This window comes from Geotrypetes seraphini, chromosome 15 (assembly GCF_902459505.1).
Source record: "Geotrypetes seraphini chromosome 15, aGeoSer1.1, whole genome shotgun sequence".
NCBI lineage: Eukaryota > Metazoa > Chordata > Amphibia > Gymnophiona > Dermophiidae > Geotrypetes > Geotrypetes seraphini.
Window position 1 is genome coordinate 24,698,715 of NC_047098.1, and position 18,450 is coordinate 24,717,164.

Sequence of the window (18,450 nt, forward strand, 5' to 3'; positions counted from 1 at the left end):
AGCAGTGTACAATTAAAAAACAGGGGCAAATGAAATAAATAAGAACAAAACAAAAAAGGAATAAAGATATAGAGAGGAAATTAAGGATGACAGAGGTGGCTGATGATGGGGAAAGGGGGACATGTCACTCTCCCCATGGTCTAACATTTCTTCTTTGTCTCCTCTGTTTCCTTATCCAAGGTCTAGCATCTTTCCTGTCCCAGCTCCATTGTACAAGTCCAGCATCTCTCCCTCTGCCTGTCTCTCTCTACTCCACATGGGTCCAACACTTTCTCCTTGTCCTCTCTCGGTGCCTCAGTCCGCCAAACTTGAGTGCTTTGACAACAATGGCAGTGGTAACACGCCATCTAGGCTAACCGGGATCCTTCCCTCTGAAGTACCCTGTCCCTCTGAGGTAACTTCCTATTTATGCATGGATGGGATACTGAAGAGGGAAGGATCCTGGTTAGCCCAGATGGCATGTTACCACTGCCAGCTGGCAAAGCACTCAGGTTTGGTGGACTGAGGCAGAGGGAGAGTGCAAGGAGAAAGTGCTACATTACATTAACAGAAAAAAAAGCAGCTCTGTGTGCCAACACTGGTTGAGAACCACTGCTCTAAACTGACTGTAAGGGAAAGGGAATGGGGTCTTATATACCACCTTTTTGTCACTTTCGCATTTCAAAGCTGACATTCAAAACAGTGGGCACTTGAGGATTAAGTGACTTGCCCAGGGTCACAAGGAGCAGCACCAGGATTTGATCTCACAACCTCTGGGTGCAGAGGCAACAGCTCAACCAATGACTGAAAGGTAGGGATTTTAAAGTAAATCCAAAGTTCCATGTATGCTAGAGAAAATGCAGATGCTGCTCTTCAAATCCCAAACAAAGAAAACCTTGCCTTGGAATGTCAACAGTACAAAAGAAAGGCAAGGGAGAGATGTCCTTTCAACCAAAAATAAGCCTGTATTGTGTCAAGAACATGGTCCCAACAAAGATCCTAGTTTCGGCATATATAAACGCCTTCCTCAGGGGGTCACTATAAAACATGTAAAGCACAAATAAAACACAAAAAACTATGTCTGTAAATACATCATAATGACATGCATATGTAAAATGTAATACGGCGTATATTAAAATCAAGCGTAAAACATTGCAATTATAAGATCTTGAAATAAAGTAAACAATGACCATAAAACAAACTAAACGCATAAACAGTAGTGCTGACACTAGTGAAGCATGTTTCATTATAAGTAAAACAAGTGGCCAGAAAGACTGAATAGAAGAAACAAAAGAGAAAGAGCAGATCTATATAAAGGAAAGAATATATATGATATAAGTGGTTCATGAACCATCATTATGATAGATGAGAACTAGACCCACACAGTGACATGATAGGAAAAAAAAACTGAACTAGGGACAGCCAAAATGAAATCTTTTGCACAATGTGGGACATATAGTAACTATAAATCAGTCAAAAGTGCCTCCCCTAAAACAGGCATTAAGCCCCCAAACCGAAAGTAAAACAGGAATTGAGTAGTATGGATAAAACCTGATCCAAACGACAATGACAGTAAAAACACTGCAGAAAACCAAAATTAAAAAGAAAAGGCGAAATAAAACAGTTTGTATGGCGGCAAGCTTAAATGAGGATAAAAGCAAAACGGTAAGATGAAAAACCGCCCTTACCTTGACAGTGTAGGCAGGTAGCTGAGAGAGCTCTCTGAGCGTCAGAATTAATGTCGAAAATGAACCCAGCGCATTACTCTGATGCATTTAAAGATTGAAGAGCAGCATGTAGGTGTGGCAGATCTACATGAAAACGTAATGAAGGAAAAAAAAACAACGTTAAAAATAAGTTACAGAAAAAAACATAAAAGTAGGGATAAGAAGTATATGTTGTATATAGATTGTTATATTTTGGCCATGTAAAAATATGAAAAAATATATATTTTTAAACCCCCGAACATGCCATTGTTAAATGATGAGGCAGCTAAAAAGTGACACGATTAATCCTCACTCAATGTTATGACATGGGAGGACAAAAAGAAGTCAGATATATCTTTCAGCATATAGGGGGGGTGTATCTGTGGAATGGTCAGTAGAGAATATATAATGTCACGTGAAAAAAGCTGGCAAAAACTAAAAGTGAGGCAAAATGGCAATACAACAATGAAATCAAAACATTGGGCAATCAAAGATAAAAACAAGATAAGAACAATATGTAGTAAATAATGCTTAAAGGAAAATTTTAAAAATATGAAAGCACAGAAAGACTCACAGTAACATCCTCCTGGAGAGAACGGTAAATGATTAAGTATGATTTCTATCCATTCCATACAAAGATCTGTTATACAAGAAAGAGCAAAATGCTTTTATTAACAACATGCAAATAAGTGAATAATCTATGTAGCTTTTTACCTCTGTAAGGCATAGGGGTCCTTTTATGAAGCTGCGATAGGGGTTTAACGCGCATAATACCACACGTTAAACCGCCTGCCGCGCAGGCCACCAACGCCTCCTCTTGAGCAGATGGTAGTTTTTGGCCAGCGCGGGGGTTAACGCGTGATGAAAAGTCACGCGCGTTAACCCCACTTGCGGCTTGATAAAAGAAGCCAATAGTGTCAGAAGATATACAAGAGATGCCCATATCAAAGTAGCAAAATAGAATCTATTTTATGCCTATTCATAAAGGTGCTATAGGCATCCACGTACCTTTACAAAATAAGCATCCACAATCAGCTCCAACAGCATACAAATGGTCATACACAAATGTATACCCCCACACGGTTTAAAATATATATGCATACACAAACTCTGATCCTGCTCTGTTCAAACTACAGCCCCCAGGGACATCAGAAAGTGGTGCATATTAAGAGTATGTGTGATCCTTTTGACATGTATACAACTGTATGATTTTATATAAATTCTTTCCCACGTATAACGGATTTTATATGCAGAAAAGGCTTTACAAAATTACTACCATAATGGGGTTGAATGAGACTGGAGAGTAATAGTAATAAAGGGTCCCCAACCCCTAAAATGGGATAACATTTAAAGACAGTCCAGCATAAAGACACCATACTTCTTGAAAAGCAACATTCCTATAAATAACACACTGCTGCTCAATACCTGAAGAGAATCTGTACACTAAAACATCTTAAACAAAGTCATCCCTGATTATTTAAAACAAGCCCTCTAATTCTAAAAAGCTGATATAAAGTCTGACTAAAAATCAGCAGCTAACCAAATAAAAATCAATCAATCAATCAATCAACTAGTTATTTATTCATGCATCGGGTCTAAGAATTACCTAATACTTTGTATACCAGAAACAAAATGGCTTCCATCCTGACCACATCTAAAGCATACATAGCCCTATGATGTTAAACTTCTTTCTGCCATTTTTTTCAGCATTTAAAGCATGTTTTTAAGCTGTGTGTCATTTCTCCTAGACTGCAGTGGCATCTGCTGGTAAGAAATATAACCAATTTAAGAGCAGGATAATGTCTGTAGTTTTTTTTCTTCCATAATTAGAAGTCATGGAGATGTAGCAGCACCTCTAAAGGCAGGAGTGAGGAACCTTTTAGAGAAGGTAAGTATTAGCAATCAGCTCTTTCTAGGGGAGGGAGGGTAAGAAAATTAGCTGTTTCAAGGGACAGGATGAAGGAGCAGCATGCAGTGCTCAGAAAACAGTGGAAGTGGCAGGAGAAGAGAAACAATCAGCTGCTCCAGCACAAGCAACTGTTAAAAATAAATGGGGGTGCTTAACATAAAAAGAAAAACCAAAGAATGGCAGGTGATGAGCACAACTGTCCACACCATATGGAGCATAGCAGGTGGTACACTCACAGGGAAGACTCATATGGCCAAAAGGAAAACGTCCCAGTCTCTCTTCTCTCCCCAACCATAGCTCATTCTCACCAGTTTACTTACCTCAACTCTTCTTCCCACCATAGTTCCATCTACAGCAGTAGTCTCAAACATAAACCCTTTGCAGGGCCACATTTGGGATTTGTAGGTACTTGGAGGGCCTCAGAAAAAATAGTTAATGTCTTATTAAAGAAATGACAATTTTGCATGAGGTAAAAGTCTTTATAGTTTATAAATCTTTCCTTTTGGCTAAGTCTTAATAATAATATTGTAATTTATAGCTAAAAGAGATATATGATCAAGAAACTTTTATTTTACTTTTGTGATTATGATAAACATACCGAGGGCCTCCAAATAGTATCTGGCGGGTTGCAAGTTTGAGACTACTGAGTTAAGGGGAACGGTTAATCTGCTGGTTGGGTTGGAGGGCCGAGGGGAGAACAGGACAATCAAGCCATTGTGACATCACTGATGAGGCTGGCTCTTATTGGTGGAATGAGGCATTATGACATCACAATCTCAGCTCTGCTTCCCAAAGACAAACAGGATGTCATGGTTACAGTTAAGCCAGTGGTCTCAAACTCAAACCCTTTGAGGACCGTATTTTAGATTTGTAGGTACTTGGAGAGCCTCAGAAAAAAATAGTTAATGTCTTATTAAAGAAATGACAATTTTGCATGAGGTTAAAACTCTTTATAGTTTATAAATCTTTCCTTTTGGCTAAGTCTTAATAATATTGTAATTTATAGCTAAAGAGACATATGATCAAAAAACTGTTTTATTTTACTTTTGTGATTATGATAAATATACCGAGGGCCTCAAAATAGTACCTGGTGGGCCGCGAGTTTGAGACCACTGATCTACACAGTCTCTATTGCTTCCCATCCAGCCTAGCCCATTCCTCTGTCTCAGCCATTCATCATTCTTTCTTCCATAAGCAATTTGACCAGATCATATACTTTCTCTGCTCCCAGACACCCCCCCCCCCCCAACTCCACACACACACTTTCTCAATTTTTTTCTCCTCTATTTTTAATGTTTCTCTTGCTTCCTATTTCTTATGCATAGTTTGACTTATGTTTGAGAGTAGGGCGTTTAATACCTCCCAACTTATCTAAACCTCTGTGCCTTACTTCCTCCTAACCAGAACTGCTATGTTCCCCATTTCTATAGTGCTACTAGATATATACAGAAAGCACAATAGAGACCATCCCTGCCAAACAGGCCAAATAAGATATTAGAGAGTATTATTACAACTATGGGGATGTGCTTCATCAAGGTCATAAGAACATAAGAATTGCCACTGCTGGGTCAGACCAGTGGTCCATCATGCCCAGCAGTCCACTCACGCGGCGGCCCTCTGGTCAAAGACCAGCACCCTAACCGAGACTAGCCCTAACAGCGCACGTTCTTGTTCAGCAGGAACTTGTCTAGCTTTTCCCAGTTGTCTTTTTGGATATTTCTTCTTTGAATGTTTGTTGTGCAGGGGATTGGTTATCAATTGGTTTAAATCTTTTTTGAGTTGTAGGAGGTAAGACGTGAAATTGGGTGGTTGAACTTTTTTCCTAGTTCCTCTTGAAGCAGGAGTGTCTGCAGTTGGTGTTCATTATAGAATATATGCCAATGATATTCAATTGAGCTAATGTGGCAAAACTGAAATTTTACTTCTAGTCGGGACTCTGGATTATTATAACTGATTTCAATTACTCTAAGATCAGATCGTTCATGTATCTCAACAGGTTTAGTGCCTTGGTGTGGTATTGCATTCTGAACACTGAGGTCTTATATTTGGTGTTGTTGAGTTGGTGTTCATTATAGAATATATGCCAATGATATTCAATTGAGCTAATGTGGCAAAACTGAAATTTTACTTCTAGTCGGGACTCTGGATTACTATAACTGATTTCAATTACTCTAAGATCAGATCGTTCATGTATCTCAACAGGTTTAGTGCCTTGGTGTGGTATTGCATTCTGAACACTGAGGTCTTATATTTGGGCCTTGGTAAAGAATTTTTTTTTTTAAAGAAAATTGAAACAGATGTTATTCAAGGTAGACTTTAGAACTGCTGGCAAAGTTTGGTTTTGATGAAGCTAGATATTTGTAATTTATTATTTTTGGATCTCTCTATTATTCATTCATTATTCGGTTTTTGCAATTGGTGCAGAATGCTGCAGCCCACTTGCTATATGGGATTACCAAATTTGAACATATTAGACCTGTGCTAGTTGACCTTCATTGGTTGCCCATTCAGGAAAGAATGTGTGACCCACTGAGCAAAAAGATACCAAAAGTGGAGTGTGTAACTTATTTATACCATACGCATAATCCTGCAAAATTTTAGCTTCAGCTATGGATTAATTATATCTTTTAAAAATTAGAAACATTTATCAATAAAGTAACTGCAGAAATCATACACTCTTCTTTAGGAACATACACATTTAGGCTGTAGAACATGAAAATAATCAAAAGCTGTGAAAAAAAAATTGCATAAACCCATTCTACTGACTCTATAGTACACAAAATTTTAAAAAATGAATGTTGATCCTCCAAACTTGTATAGCAGGAATAGGTGGAAACGCCTCAGAAAACAGGAGGTTCTTGACACACAGCTGTATACTATACCCCTCAATTCACTCAGGCATAAAACCTTCTTTCCACCTTCAGTGTATACAAAAACAATCTTCTCTAGAGTCAGGAGTGGTACTGGAGGACTGGAGAAGGGCAGATGTGGTCCTTCTACACAAAAGTAAGGAAGAAGTAGGAAATTACAGGCCAGTAAGTCTGACTTCTGTGGTAAGCAAATTAATAGAAACGCTTTTAAAACAAAGAATGGTAAAGTTTCTGGAATCCGGTGGATTAAAGGACTGAAGACAACATGGATTCACTAGAGGTAGGTCTTGTCAGACAAATCTGTTCAATTTCTTTGACTGGGTGACCAGAGAATTGGGTAGAGGGAGTGCGCTAGATGTGGTGTATTTAGATTTTAGCAAAGATGTCTAATAAATAAAATAAGTGCTCTTGGGATGGGTCCCAAAGCAACGTGCTGGGTTATAAACTGGTTTAGTGGAAGACAACAGAGGGTAGTGGTCAATGGAGATCGCTCTGAGGAAAGGGATGTTACCAGTGGTGTGCCTCAAGGTTCTGTTCTTGGGCCTGTTCATTTTAACATTTTTATAAGCAATATTGCTGAAGGGCTGTCAGGTAAGGTTTACCTCTTTGCGGATGATACCAAAATATGCAAGGAGATATCCCCAATGATGTGAACAACATGAAGACCAGTGAAGCTTGAAGAATGGTTTGAAATTTGGCAGCTAAAATTTAATGCTAAGACTGCAAAAACCCAAAGGAACAGTACAATTTAGGGGGTGAAGAACTTATGTGCATGACAGAACAGCAGGACTTGGGTGTGATTGTATGTGATGATCTTTAAGGTGGCCAATCAGGTTGAAAAGGTGATGGCAAAAGCTAGAAGGATGCTAGGGGTCATGGGAAGAGGTATGATCAGTAGGAAAAAGTATGCATTTATGCCCCTGTATAAGACTCTTGATGAGACCTCATTTAGAATATTGTGTACAATTCTGGAGACCGCACCTTCAAAAAAATATAAAAAGAATGGGTCTTCATCATAAGGTGTATGGGGACAGATGTAAAGATCTCAATATGTATACTTTAGAGCAGTGGTTCCCAACCCTATCCTGGAGGACCACCAGGCCAATCGGGTTTTCAGGCTAGCCCTAATAAATATGCATGAGAGAGATTTGCATATAATGGAAGTGACAGGCATGCAAATCTGCTCCATGCATATTCATTAGGGCTAGCCTGAAAACCCGATTGGCCTGGTGGTCCTCCAGGACAGGGTTGGGAACCACTGCTTTAGAGCAGGGGTAGGCAATTCCGGTCCTCGAGAGCCGGAGCCAGGTCAGGTTTTCAGGATATCCACAATAAATATGCTTGAGATAGATTTGCATCTCAAGGAGGCAGTGCATGCAAATCTATCTCATACATATTCATTGTGGATATCCTGAAAACCTGAACTGGCTCCGGCTCTTGAGGACCGGAATTGCCTACTCCTGCTTTAGAGGAAAGGCAGGAGAGGGGAGATATGATAGAGACGTTTAAATACCTATGTTGCGTAAATGTGCACAAGTTCTTTCATTTGAAAGGAAGCTCTGGAATGAGAGGACATAGGATGAAGTTAAGAGGTGATAAGCTCCAGAGTAATCTAAGGAAATACTTTTTTACAGAAAGGGTGGTAGATGCGTGGAACAGTCTCCCAGAATAGGTGGTGGAGACAGAGACTGTGTCTGATTTCAAGAAAGCCTGGGATAGTCACGTGGGATCTCAAAGAGAGGAAGAGATAATGGTTACTGCAGATGGACAGACTAGATGGGTCATTTGGCCTTTATCAGGTCTGAAACACAGAAATATCCGAGGCTGAAAGCAGGTGATACAGGAAAGACAGAGGGCGGGCTGTATGGAATCTGTAGTAGATTAACTGAAAGAAAATTATCCAGGTATGAACCTAATTTTTCATTCAGTTACATCTACTCTGGATTTCATATATATGGTGAAGTAGGAAAGCAGTGGCCAACATCTAGGGAGGAGCAGAAGAACCTGCTTACAAGACAGAGGACCCAAAAGCGGAATCCTCTAAAGCCGCAGAATCCACACTATAAAATCTGAAAAAAAGATATAAAGATTAGACAAAGTAGCTGCCCAACAGACCTCTGCGGAAGGAACTGCCCAAGACTTCACCCAGGAAGAAGCAACGCTCCTGGTCTAGTGCACCTTGAGAGAGACTGGTGGCTGCTTCCTGCATGCAATGTACACAGAAGAAATCGCAATATGTATCCATCTAGCAACAAAGGCCTTAGACGCTGGCCTGCCAAGCCAAGAGAGGCTGTTAAGCATGAACAGGTGGTCAGAAAGACGAAAGTTATTTATCCTTTCTAAGTACTGGACCAAAGCTCTGCGGACGTCCGGTTCTTAAAAACTATCTTGTTTGTCAGATCCTGTAGACTGAAAAGCAGGCAGACAAACCTCCTGGTAGATGTGGAAATCCAACACTAGCTTGGGAGAAAGTGTGGAACTGGAAAAGTTTCACCTTAGAAATATACTTATTAATGTATCTCTAGGATTCTTCTGGAACTAGTAAGATCATTAATCTCATGTACTATGTATAACCTCTTTGCTGAATCTGCTTTTCACTGCCCTTCTGGAGAGGAAAAACATAAGTCACTTGTATCTTGGGTAGTGACAAGTTTATAACCCTAATAAACATTAGGCCTCCAGTTGGTCAAAGGGGTGATGGATAGTATCATGGAAGAGTAAACTAACCTGTAATAATGAATCTATTTTTATGTATTCATGTGATCCCTTTATGTTTAAGATGCCAAATTTCCTATATAGCTTTTGTCCAGAGTTTAAAACATACTATGTCTGCCTTTAAGACTTATGTGCTCTCATATATTGATATTATTAATAAACAATTGTTAAACTGAACACAAGCTAGTGTTTATTTCCACAATGTTGGTGGAGAATGCGGGCAATTTAACTCCCTCCAATCCACACGGGATAGATCTTTCCCTGGCACCATCAACACGAGATAGGAGGACATCATTTAAAATCCTCTCAGAAATGGGGACAGAGCAGTCAGGATTTCAAATTGTCTGCAGACAGGGTCCTTTTTGTGTGTTAATAGTGTGTTGTTAGTGTTGTTTTCTGTGTGGCAAGGTCAGGGAACTATATAGGTGGGGCTGAGAGTGTTCTCATGCTGGCATCTTTGCCTAACACTGTCTCCTGTAAGCCCATTCTATACTTATGCGTCTATTTCTTCTTCTTAGTTAAAATTCAGGATTGTAAGAAAGCTGTGCACTAATAGTCTCAGGACAGAGATAGAATTTCCCAAGACAGTGGGAAGGGGGATATAGGAGATATCCCAAGGTTTTAAAAGCAGGTAGGGCCCAGGTCGCATGTAAATTTACACAGGAAAAACACTCCAATACTGCCAAAAACCCTAAATTAGCAATAACACAAAAAGGCACATCAGGGTTCATTCGGAGGACGCTCAGGGACATAAACTTTACACACGAACCACTTCTAGGTCGAGGCGGTAAGCCTCCACCCGCACACCATCATAGAGCACCCAGAGTGTGCTGGAAATCAAAACAACTTCACCAATTAAATCAATAAATAAACGAGTGAATAACTCAATATAAATCAAACATTGTGACCTGAGCGACTCCCAAACAAACCCTGCCAGCCAGACCCCCGAAGAATACAACCACAAAATCAAAAAATCACCATACAAAAAAATATATAAATAAATACTTATCCAAAGGAGAAATCACAAACTGCAACGCAAAAAAACCGCGCCAGGAGAAAAGGTTCATGTACATTTACAACATCGTGAGTTTAATATGTTTCAGAAGAAAGTTAAATGCAGATTGATTAGAAGGTATGTGTAAAAGTATCTGAATAGGGGTGTGTTTGTGAATTATACACTTTCAGGATAGACAAGAGTTGGAAATAATTTTATTTCTGATAACAGTAAGGAATTGAGACTTTTATATCCTGCAAATTATATATAATTATGAAAAGAACTGTATAGGTATAAAGATTAGAAAACATTGAAAAACTATTGAGCAAGTGGTATTATTTTTAAGAAATTGGGCTGCTATAATGGTCAATAAGGGTACTAAAAGAAGAAAAAGATAATATTAATAATAACATAGCTTGCTAGAAGTTAAGCAGAGACCGACTGAACTGTGGCTTAAACAAATCTGAGGCCCATATGACATACAATGATGAAGTGGCTGATGTGTTTTAACTGATCTCCTGTTTTAAATAGAACCTTTATTTAACATTTTTGTTGAAGCCTTCCATTCATAATCTTTCTGGAGAAGAAAGACCAAGCTACGCATAAGATGCCTCAAAACTGGAACCTTACAAAAGGCTGAACAAGAATTCTCATGATTTGCAGCATCAGGACCGTCTCTTCATCATGCTGCAGACTTGTCTGTTATCAGGATTGCCTGCCTACAAGTGCAACCAAGAGACAGAACAGTAAAAGCTTAATACAATAGTTTTCTTGAAACTAAGGACTTTTCCTAGTTTGCTAGTTATAAACATTATTGCATTAGGAGTTTGTGTCTTTCTTCAGGATTAAGTGTTTTCTTGTATGTATTGCTAGAATTATTTCTAATTTTGTGAAATTTGAAAGAAAGAGATAGGCCAGCTGAAGAGATGTGTTTTAAATGGATGTAATTTTAGGGAAATGTTTATATCCATCCTGCCTTGATTCTTATGTCTGTTCCTTGTTTTTTTTACTCATTTCAAGAGATAACTCTCTCCTTGCTGTCCAGCTAACACACGTGCAGTGAAGATAAAGATATTGCGTGCTGATGCAAGATGGGACCATTGCTAAGTTAACGGATGCTACCCTAGAAGTAAAGCCTCACCCAGAGGCAGAAGTTTCTGGATTAGGACATGGAATGCTAAACCTGAAAGCATGGATAAAGTAATTAGAAGGAAGAAGATAGTTCAAATACTAGTAGTAATAATTGGAATTATTATTTGTGTTTTGTGCCATTTTCACAATGCCTCGGTTACACTCAGTTTCACTCTCCCAATACTATCTGACAGTCAAAAAAATCATAAATTAAATGAATATCAAAAGATCAAGTTCAGAAATCATTCCTCCCTGCATCTTGAAGCGATTCTTCACGCTCTTTGGTCCTTATATACTTGACTTTGACATTACAAGTACCCTGCCAAAATAATGGAAAGAAGCATACACATACGGAACCTGGAGTAGATGTAACTGAATATTTATTAAGGAGGTGGATGACTGGGAAAACACCAAGTCAAACCTAGAAGGGGAGGAACATTTATGTTTCTTAGATTTCTTACATGAGGCATGAACAAAGACGATGTTGAATCTTGTCTCTGCAGACAGCCCAATGTTTTGACACTCTACGAGGGGTGTTCAATATCTGCCTAGCGTGTTGAAACTAAGTCTGTGCATGTTGTGACATGTCTCATGGTTACTCATGCAGCTGCAGCTCAGTGCAAGTCTAACATTCCAAGAGAGAGACGGGATGTCAGGAGAGTCATCATGTGAATCAAGTAGGAAACTGCTATATTTGGAGCACCGTTCAGTGATAAAGTTTTTCACAAAAGAAGGGGGAAAAGCCAAAGGAGATACGGGAACACATGACTGCAGGTCATGGTGAATTTGCTCCATCATCCTACAAAGTAAAATTTTGGAGCAAGAAGTTTAAGCAGGGTAGAGAGTCCACTGAAGATGGCCCTCACACAGGATGGCCTGTGAAAGCAACTTCCACAGAAATATGCAAGAAAATAGAGGATTTAATTTTGTCAGACAGACAAATTAAGGTTTCCCAAATAGCTGAAGAAATGAGCATATTGGCAGGTACAGTTTGGAAAATAATTTATGAAAAGTTGAGCATGTCCAAGGTTAGTGCAAAATGGGTTCCAAGAATGCTGAAGCCATGATAGAAGGCCATGAGGCTCCAGTGCTGTCAGGAGAACTTGGAGATGCTCCATGAAGACCAAGTTAATTATTTTCATCATTTGGTGACTGGAGATGCTTGGGTCTATCACAGAGATCCAGAGTCCAAAATGGAGTCAATGCAGTGGAAGTACAAATCATCCCCCACCCCAAAATAAGTCAAGACAGAAAAATCTGCAGGCAAAGGCATGGCAACCGTCTTCTGGGATAATGGACTTTTGCTTCTGGAGTTCATGTCACACAAGACAACTATAACTGGGGAGAGTTACCCCAACACAATGATCGCTTTGCAGGAATAAATCAAGGAGAAAAGATGAGGAAAACTCACAGCAGGCGTGTTGCTTCTTCATCACAATGCACACGTTATGATAATTGCAGGCTGTCATTCGAGAATGTGGGTTTCAGCAGCTGAACCACCCTACAATCCTGACCTGGCTCCCTCGGAATATTTCCTGTTCTGAGTTTTGAAATAATCTCTCCATGGTTAATAGTTTTCAAGTGATGACGATGTCAAGAAAGCTGTGACATCCTGGTTTGAAGGTCAAACAGAATAATTTATTTCAAATGGGTTTTAAAGTCATTGCAGAAAAAGTGGAAGTAGTATATGGAGCTATCAGGGTACTACTATATATTGGAAAATAAAGCAAAAATTTTTTTAAAGCATTTCTGGTCCCAAATCTCCCACTGTGCTCAGTCGAACAGAAAAGTTTATCACACTGGAGTTAAGGCTTTCAGTGACCTCTTCTACATAAACAGGCAGCATTCACAGTGAATGTCTCAATATTCAAGATCTAGATACAGAGCAATTATGGGAGTATGACCCTGAAATAGTCCAGTCACATGGAGTATATTTCTTGAACCCACTCAGCACCCTCTTGAACAGGAAGAGAAAAACGTGAAGTCAAAAGACTCCATGGCCTGGGGAGCTTGTGTGAAAAATATTAAAAAAACAGACACTCCCAGGAGAAAAAAAGGGCCTCGAAGTAGCCTGAAGGCCAAAAATTGACTGAAATTAATCAAACTCAAACAGAGTACCAAGCAACTATAGAACTAAAGAATTATGCAGAAAATAACAGGAAGGCATAAAAAAAGAAGACTTTAAAGTTTGACACACTGAGGAGAGACTGAACACAGTTTCTCAGCTCCGCAAAAAAACTTTAAACTGTTGGACCCATGTGCTGTCATGCGGGAAGGCACCTGCACATGCATGGTATAGGCACTGCCTCAAGATTCAACATAACGGTGCACTTGGCAGCATCCATAACAGGTTCCGTGGATGATGCTACCCACATGTGAGAATATTATGCCTGCTTGTCCTTGAAGAATGGTATATACTTTGCTGGTTGGTATACACAGGGTGGGGTTTCGGCAGAATATGGATAACACGTGGATTATTCATACCTGTTTATTTTCTTTCCTCCCAATGCAACGTTGATGCAGATGGTGCAAAAGTCGATGCCAGAGTTGCAGGAAGTTGAACATCAGGCTCTGAATCACCAGCCATGCTTTATGTTGCAGACATGATACTAAAACAGTTTTTGGTTTACAAGCTTTTAGCGACTTATTTTGCATATTGTTGTTTATTGTAAGCTCCTATACCGCTACTAATGACTGTAGTCAATTCAGAGCAGTTTATATTAGTTTCAATTACGGTTGTGATACATGAGCTTCAGTAATGGTGTTACAACACAGAGTAAATGATGTTACGATACATGAGCTTCAGTAATGGAGTAATGGATAGTGTGGTGCAGTGGTTAAAGCTACAGCTTCAGCACCCTAAGATTGGAGGTTCACACCCACACTGCTCCTTGTGACCCTGGGCAAGTCACTTAATCCCTCCATTGTCCCAAGAACATTAGATAAATTGTGAGACAACCAGGGCACAAAGAGAAAAATGCTTGAGTACCTGAATAAATTCATGTAAACCATTCTGAGCTCCCTTGGGAGAACAGTATAGAAAATTGAATAAATAAATAAACAAACATACTAAGATGTTACAACACATGAGCTACGATTTAAGGGTTTTTACAATGGTATTACGATACAAGAGTTTGTACTGTATTTATACATTATTTTCACCCTATATGTGTGTCTTTCAGATTTCTATATTTACCCTATATCTACATTTATCTTACATATTTACATTAGTACTATCACTATTAATTAATTTTATAGCGCTACCAGACATACGCAGCACTGTACAAAGTCACAAAGAAGACAGTCCCTGCTCGAAAAAGCTTACAATCTAAACCGACAAGACAAACGGGATGTCATGGATGCAGTTAAGGGGAATGGTTAATCTGATGGCTGGGTTGGTGGGCAGTAGGGTCATGGCTTGAAGGCTCTATCAAAAAGGTGGGTTTTTGGGCTGCTTTTAAATAAGGGAAGGGGCTTGGCGGACAAACTCAGGTAATTTATTCCAAGCATAGGAATCAGCTAGATGAAAGAACAAAGCCTGGAATTGGTAGTGGAGGAGAAGAATAGAGAATGACACGGAGACAAATTTTTCCCTGTCCCTGCAGGAACTCATTTTCCCATCCCGGCGAGTTCTTTTCCTGTCCTTGTCCCATTCCTGCATGCTCTGTTCTCATCTGCACAAGTCTAAAACACTTTAAAATCATAAGTGTTCGAGGCTTGCACAATTAACCTTTTCCTATCGTGTATCCCAGATGACGGGACATTCCAAAAGTGTCGTTGCCATCGTATGTCCCATACTAATAAAGGGCCAGGAACACAAAATACTTGAATTTACAGACTTATGACTTATTTACATTATGTTTACAATAGCCGTAAATGATAACGGTGAATAATACAAAACTTTGCTAAAATAATTACGATTGGAACCAGCATAACATAAAATGTATTACGATAGGAAAAGGTTAAGGAAGAGCTTACATTACATTACATTAGTGATTTCTATTCCGCCATTACCTTGCGGTTCAAGGCGGATTACATCCAAACTAAAACAAAATTACATTCAAAATTTGAAGGAATAGAATAAGCGATGACAGAATTTTTAAGGTAATATATATTGGGTAAAGAGTTACCAAAGGGAAGTGGAGGTCTTTAGGAGATAAGAATAGGGTGAAATTATGGGTTTTAGATAACGTTTGGTAGATAAGAGTATTAGAGAGATCTAAGGGTAAATAGAGTGTTGGATATTGGGTTGGGATTGGTTGTGCTGGATAGGTTTTATGTGTTTTTTGAAGAGTATGGTTTAGGAATTAAGGCAGAGCTTACAGGACAGGGACAGCAGCAAAACTTGCGAGGACGGGACAGGGAAATTGAGTTCTTGCGGGAATAGGGAAAAATTTATCCCTGTGTCCTTCTCTAGAGAAGAGTACAGCTGAGAGCAGCTTATCTGAGGAACGGAGTTCTCTGGGAGGTGCATAAGGAGAGAGGAGAGATATTGAGGGGCAGCAGAAAGAACACAATACAAAATACAATGTATATCTTATATCTACATTTATCTTACATATTTATACAATAATATATTCATGTTATGTATATACATTATACTTCTATTGTCTGTGTTATATCAATCTTATATTTCACATATGTGAGTTTTCCTGTTTTCATCCTGTTGTGTTCCAAGTGGGGTTTGGCTATTATTTCCTCCTCATTGCTACTCCCCTCTGAATGTTTATTAGTTAACGTGGTCTATGAAAAGGATGGTCTTTATTCCTTCCTTTCTTGAATTTTCTGGTGTCCTTTTCTAGGGGAGTTCCACCACATTGGAGCCATCACTGAGAATAATTTGTGTCCTGAGGCTTTTGTATTTGATGTCTCTGTAGGAGGGTATTTCCAGTAGGTATTCCTAACTCGATCGCAGAATGCATGTTGGTGTATGGTTGTGCAGTCTGGTTGCAAGATATTGCAGTTCTGAAAGAAGAGTGATTTTGTGTGTCAGCAACATGATTTTAAATTTAACCCCGCTTTCGATCAGAAGCCAGTGCAACTCCTTCAGCAGCGGGGTGGCACTTATCAGCTTCAATTTTCTCAGTAGGAATCTTGCTGCTGCGTTTTGTACTATTTGGATCTGCCTGATCATATACTTTGGAACGTCCAGCAGAATTGCATCGCTGTAGTCAAAGATTGAGAGTACCAGGGATATTATCACATTGGACGTCACTTGATGCATTAGGTAAGGTTTTAAACCTCTATCTCAATATAGTTTGCCATAGGTGTTTTTCACCATTGTCGTATCTAGGTTTGGATTCAGCCATACGCCTAGGTTTCTCACTCCCTCCATGGATTATTTTATGGTGCTACCATTCAGAGTTAGTTGGTAACTTGAGCTGTTTTCACTCCATTTGTTGATTAGAAGTAGTTCTACTTTTTCCTTGTTGGCTACTAGGCTCTCTGTTTAGGCCCATTTCTTCAGTGGGATGATTAGTTGGATGTCATCCCAGATTTCTGATGAGAGATTCCCCAGCGGTTGGAGGAAGATGGGTGATATCACTGATCCTTGTGTTTATTTCCAGTTGTTTGTATTCCCCCTGCCATAGCACTCTTAACATTTAAAACTCAAATTACAAATTCTCCCGGTTTCATTGATAAACTTCTCATACCTCACACTCCATCTCACATACTACACTACGGGTCACAAAATTTGATAGTCCCATCCCTGAAAGTAACTAACACACGTCGGAATACTGTACATTGTTTTCCGTCACAGCACCTATTAAATGGAACTCACTCCCTGCCTTTTTACGAGAGGAAAAAAGATTAGATAAGTTCAAGGGATCCCTAAAATGCTTACTTTTTAAAGATGCATGCGATCCTTAAGCCGCAACATTATATTTTAATAAACTTGAAATGTGATAAAGGACTATCCATTCCATGACAACTTTTCCTTTGAGACCTAATTCTCTGCATCTTTGATTTTAGCAGTGTCTGTTGCTGCTGAGAGGTCCAAGAATCCCAACAGCACGTCTTCTCCTTTAGCATGGTGTTTGAGGACCAAGTCCTGTACTGCTACTAATACAGTTTCAGTGCTCGGGTGTCTTCTGAACCCTGATTGGGCCTGGTCCAGCTTTGATGCGTTTTCTAGAAGTCTGATATTTGTTGGCAGGCCAATTTGTCTTTTGTCTATTAGTTTAGATATCCACAGTTGGTTGGCTACCAGTCTGTAGTTGGAGAGATCTCCCAGGTCTTTTTCTTTAGTTTTAAAAATGGGCTTGATGATTGAGGGACTTCTCAGGACTGTAGTGATTGACTGGAAACAGAGATCACAGTCAATATCCCAATGTTCAGGACTGAGACACAGAACACACCAATTCTGCGGATCAGAGTCCGAAATGGTCTTATTGTGTTGAAAGCATTTCTTGAAGCCGCTCAGTACCGATTTAGACATGGAGGCGAAAACAGCAATGCAAAGTCAAAGGGCTCAATGGCCCGGGGAGCTTGAGTAGAATAAATCTGAAAAATATTGATGCTCCCAGGAATGAAAGAGTTCAAAATGGTCCAAAAGCCCAAAAATGCAGTTGGTAAAAATGAATAAAACTCAGTAGGAATTAAGGAAATAAGATAAAATAAAAAATAATGACAAAACCAAAAGTTAAAAGTGACAGGAAAGCATCAAAAATGAAAACAAATGTTTGACGTGCTGAGAATACTAGAGACACAGCTTCTCAGCTCTGTAGTAAACAAAGAACTGCTGGTCCTATGAGCAGACGTGCGCACAATATGGGCACTGCCTTAAAATTTAAAGTGACAGTGCACTTGGTATGATTCCATACTGGGTTCTGTGGAAAAAAAAAGGGTTTTCTTGTTTGTTTCCAGATTGATGATTAGCTCTTGTAAGACAGATCCTACCATGAGTGAAGTGGATATGACCTGATGTCCTTTTACCATTTTGGATAAAAGTGGTGTACATTGTTATTTCTGTTCTCCACTGAGAAATAGTTATTAATATTAAACCCACACTATCTGATGATAACTGGATGCCAGACTGATATAATCAGAAACACTCTCCACATTTGTAAGCACGAAGTCCAGTATGGCCCCATCCTGCTTGGGTTACATTACCAACTCAGGGTGAGTTACATTCAGGTATACTAG

General features: G+C 39.3%; 1 protein-coding gene across 5 annotated transcripts in view; it reads right to left on the reverse strand.

The window, feature by feature from the left end:
• RERE (arginine-glutamic acid dipeptide repeats) overlaps window positions 1-18,450 on the reverse strand; it is a 468,133-nt gene that overhangs the window by 406,389 nt on the left and 43,294 nt on the right. For all 5 annotated transcript variants that reach the window (XM_033922383.1, XM_033922386.1, XM_033922385.1 and 2 more), the window contains 2 exons: window positions 2,260-2,325; window positions 1,668-1,790 (listed from right to left, as the gene is read on the reverse strand). The gene's annotated coding sequence lies outside the window, so the exon portion shown is untranslated. The remainder of the gene's footprint in view (window positions 1-1,667; window positions 1,791-2,259; window positions 2,326-18,450) is intronic.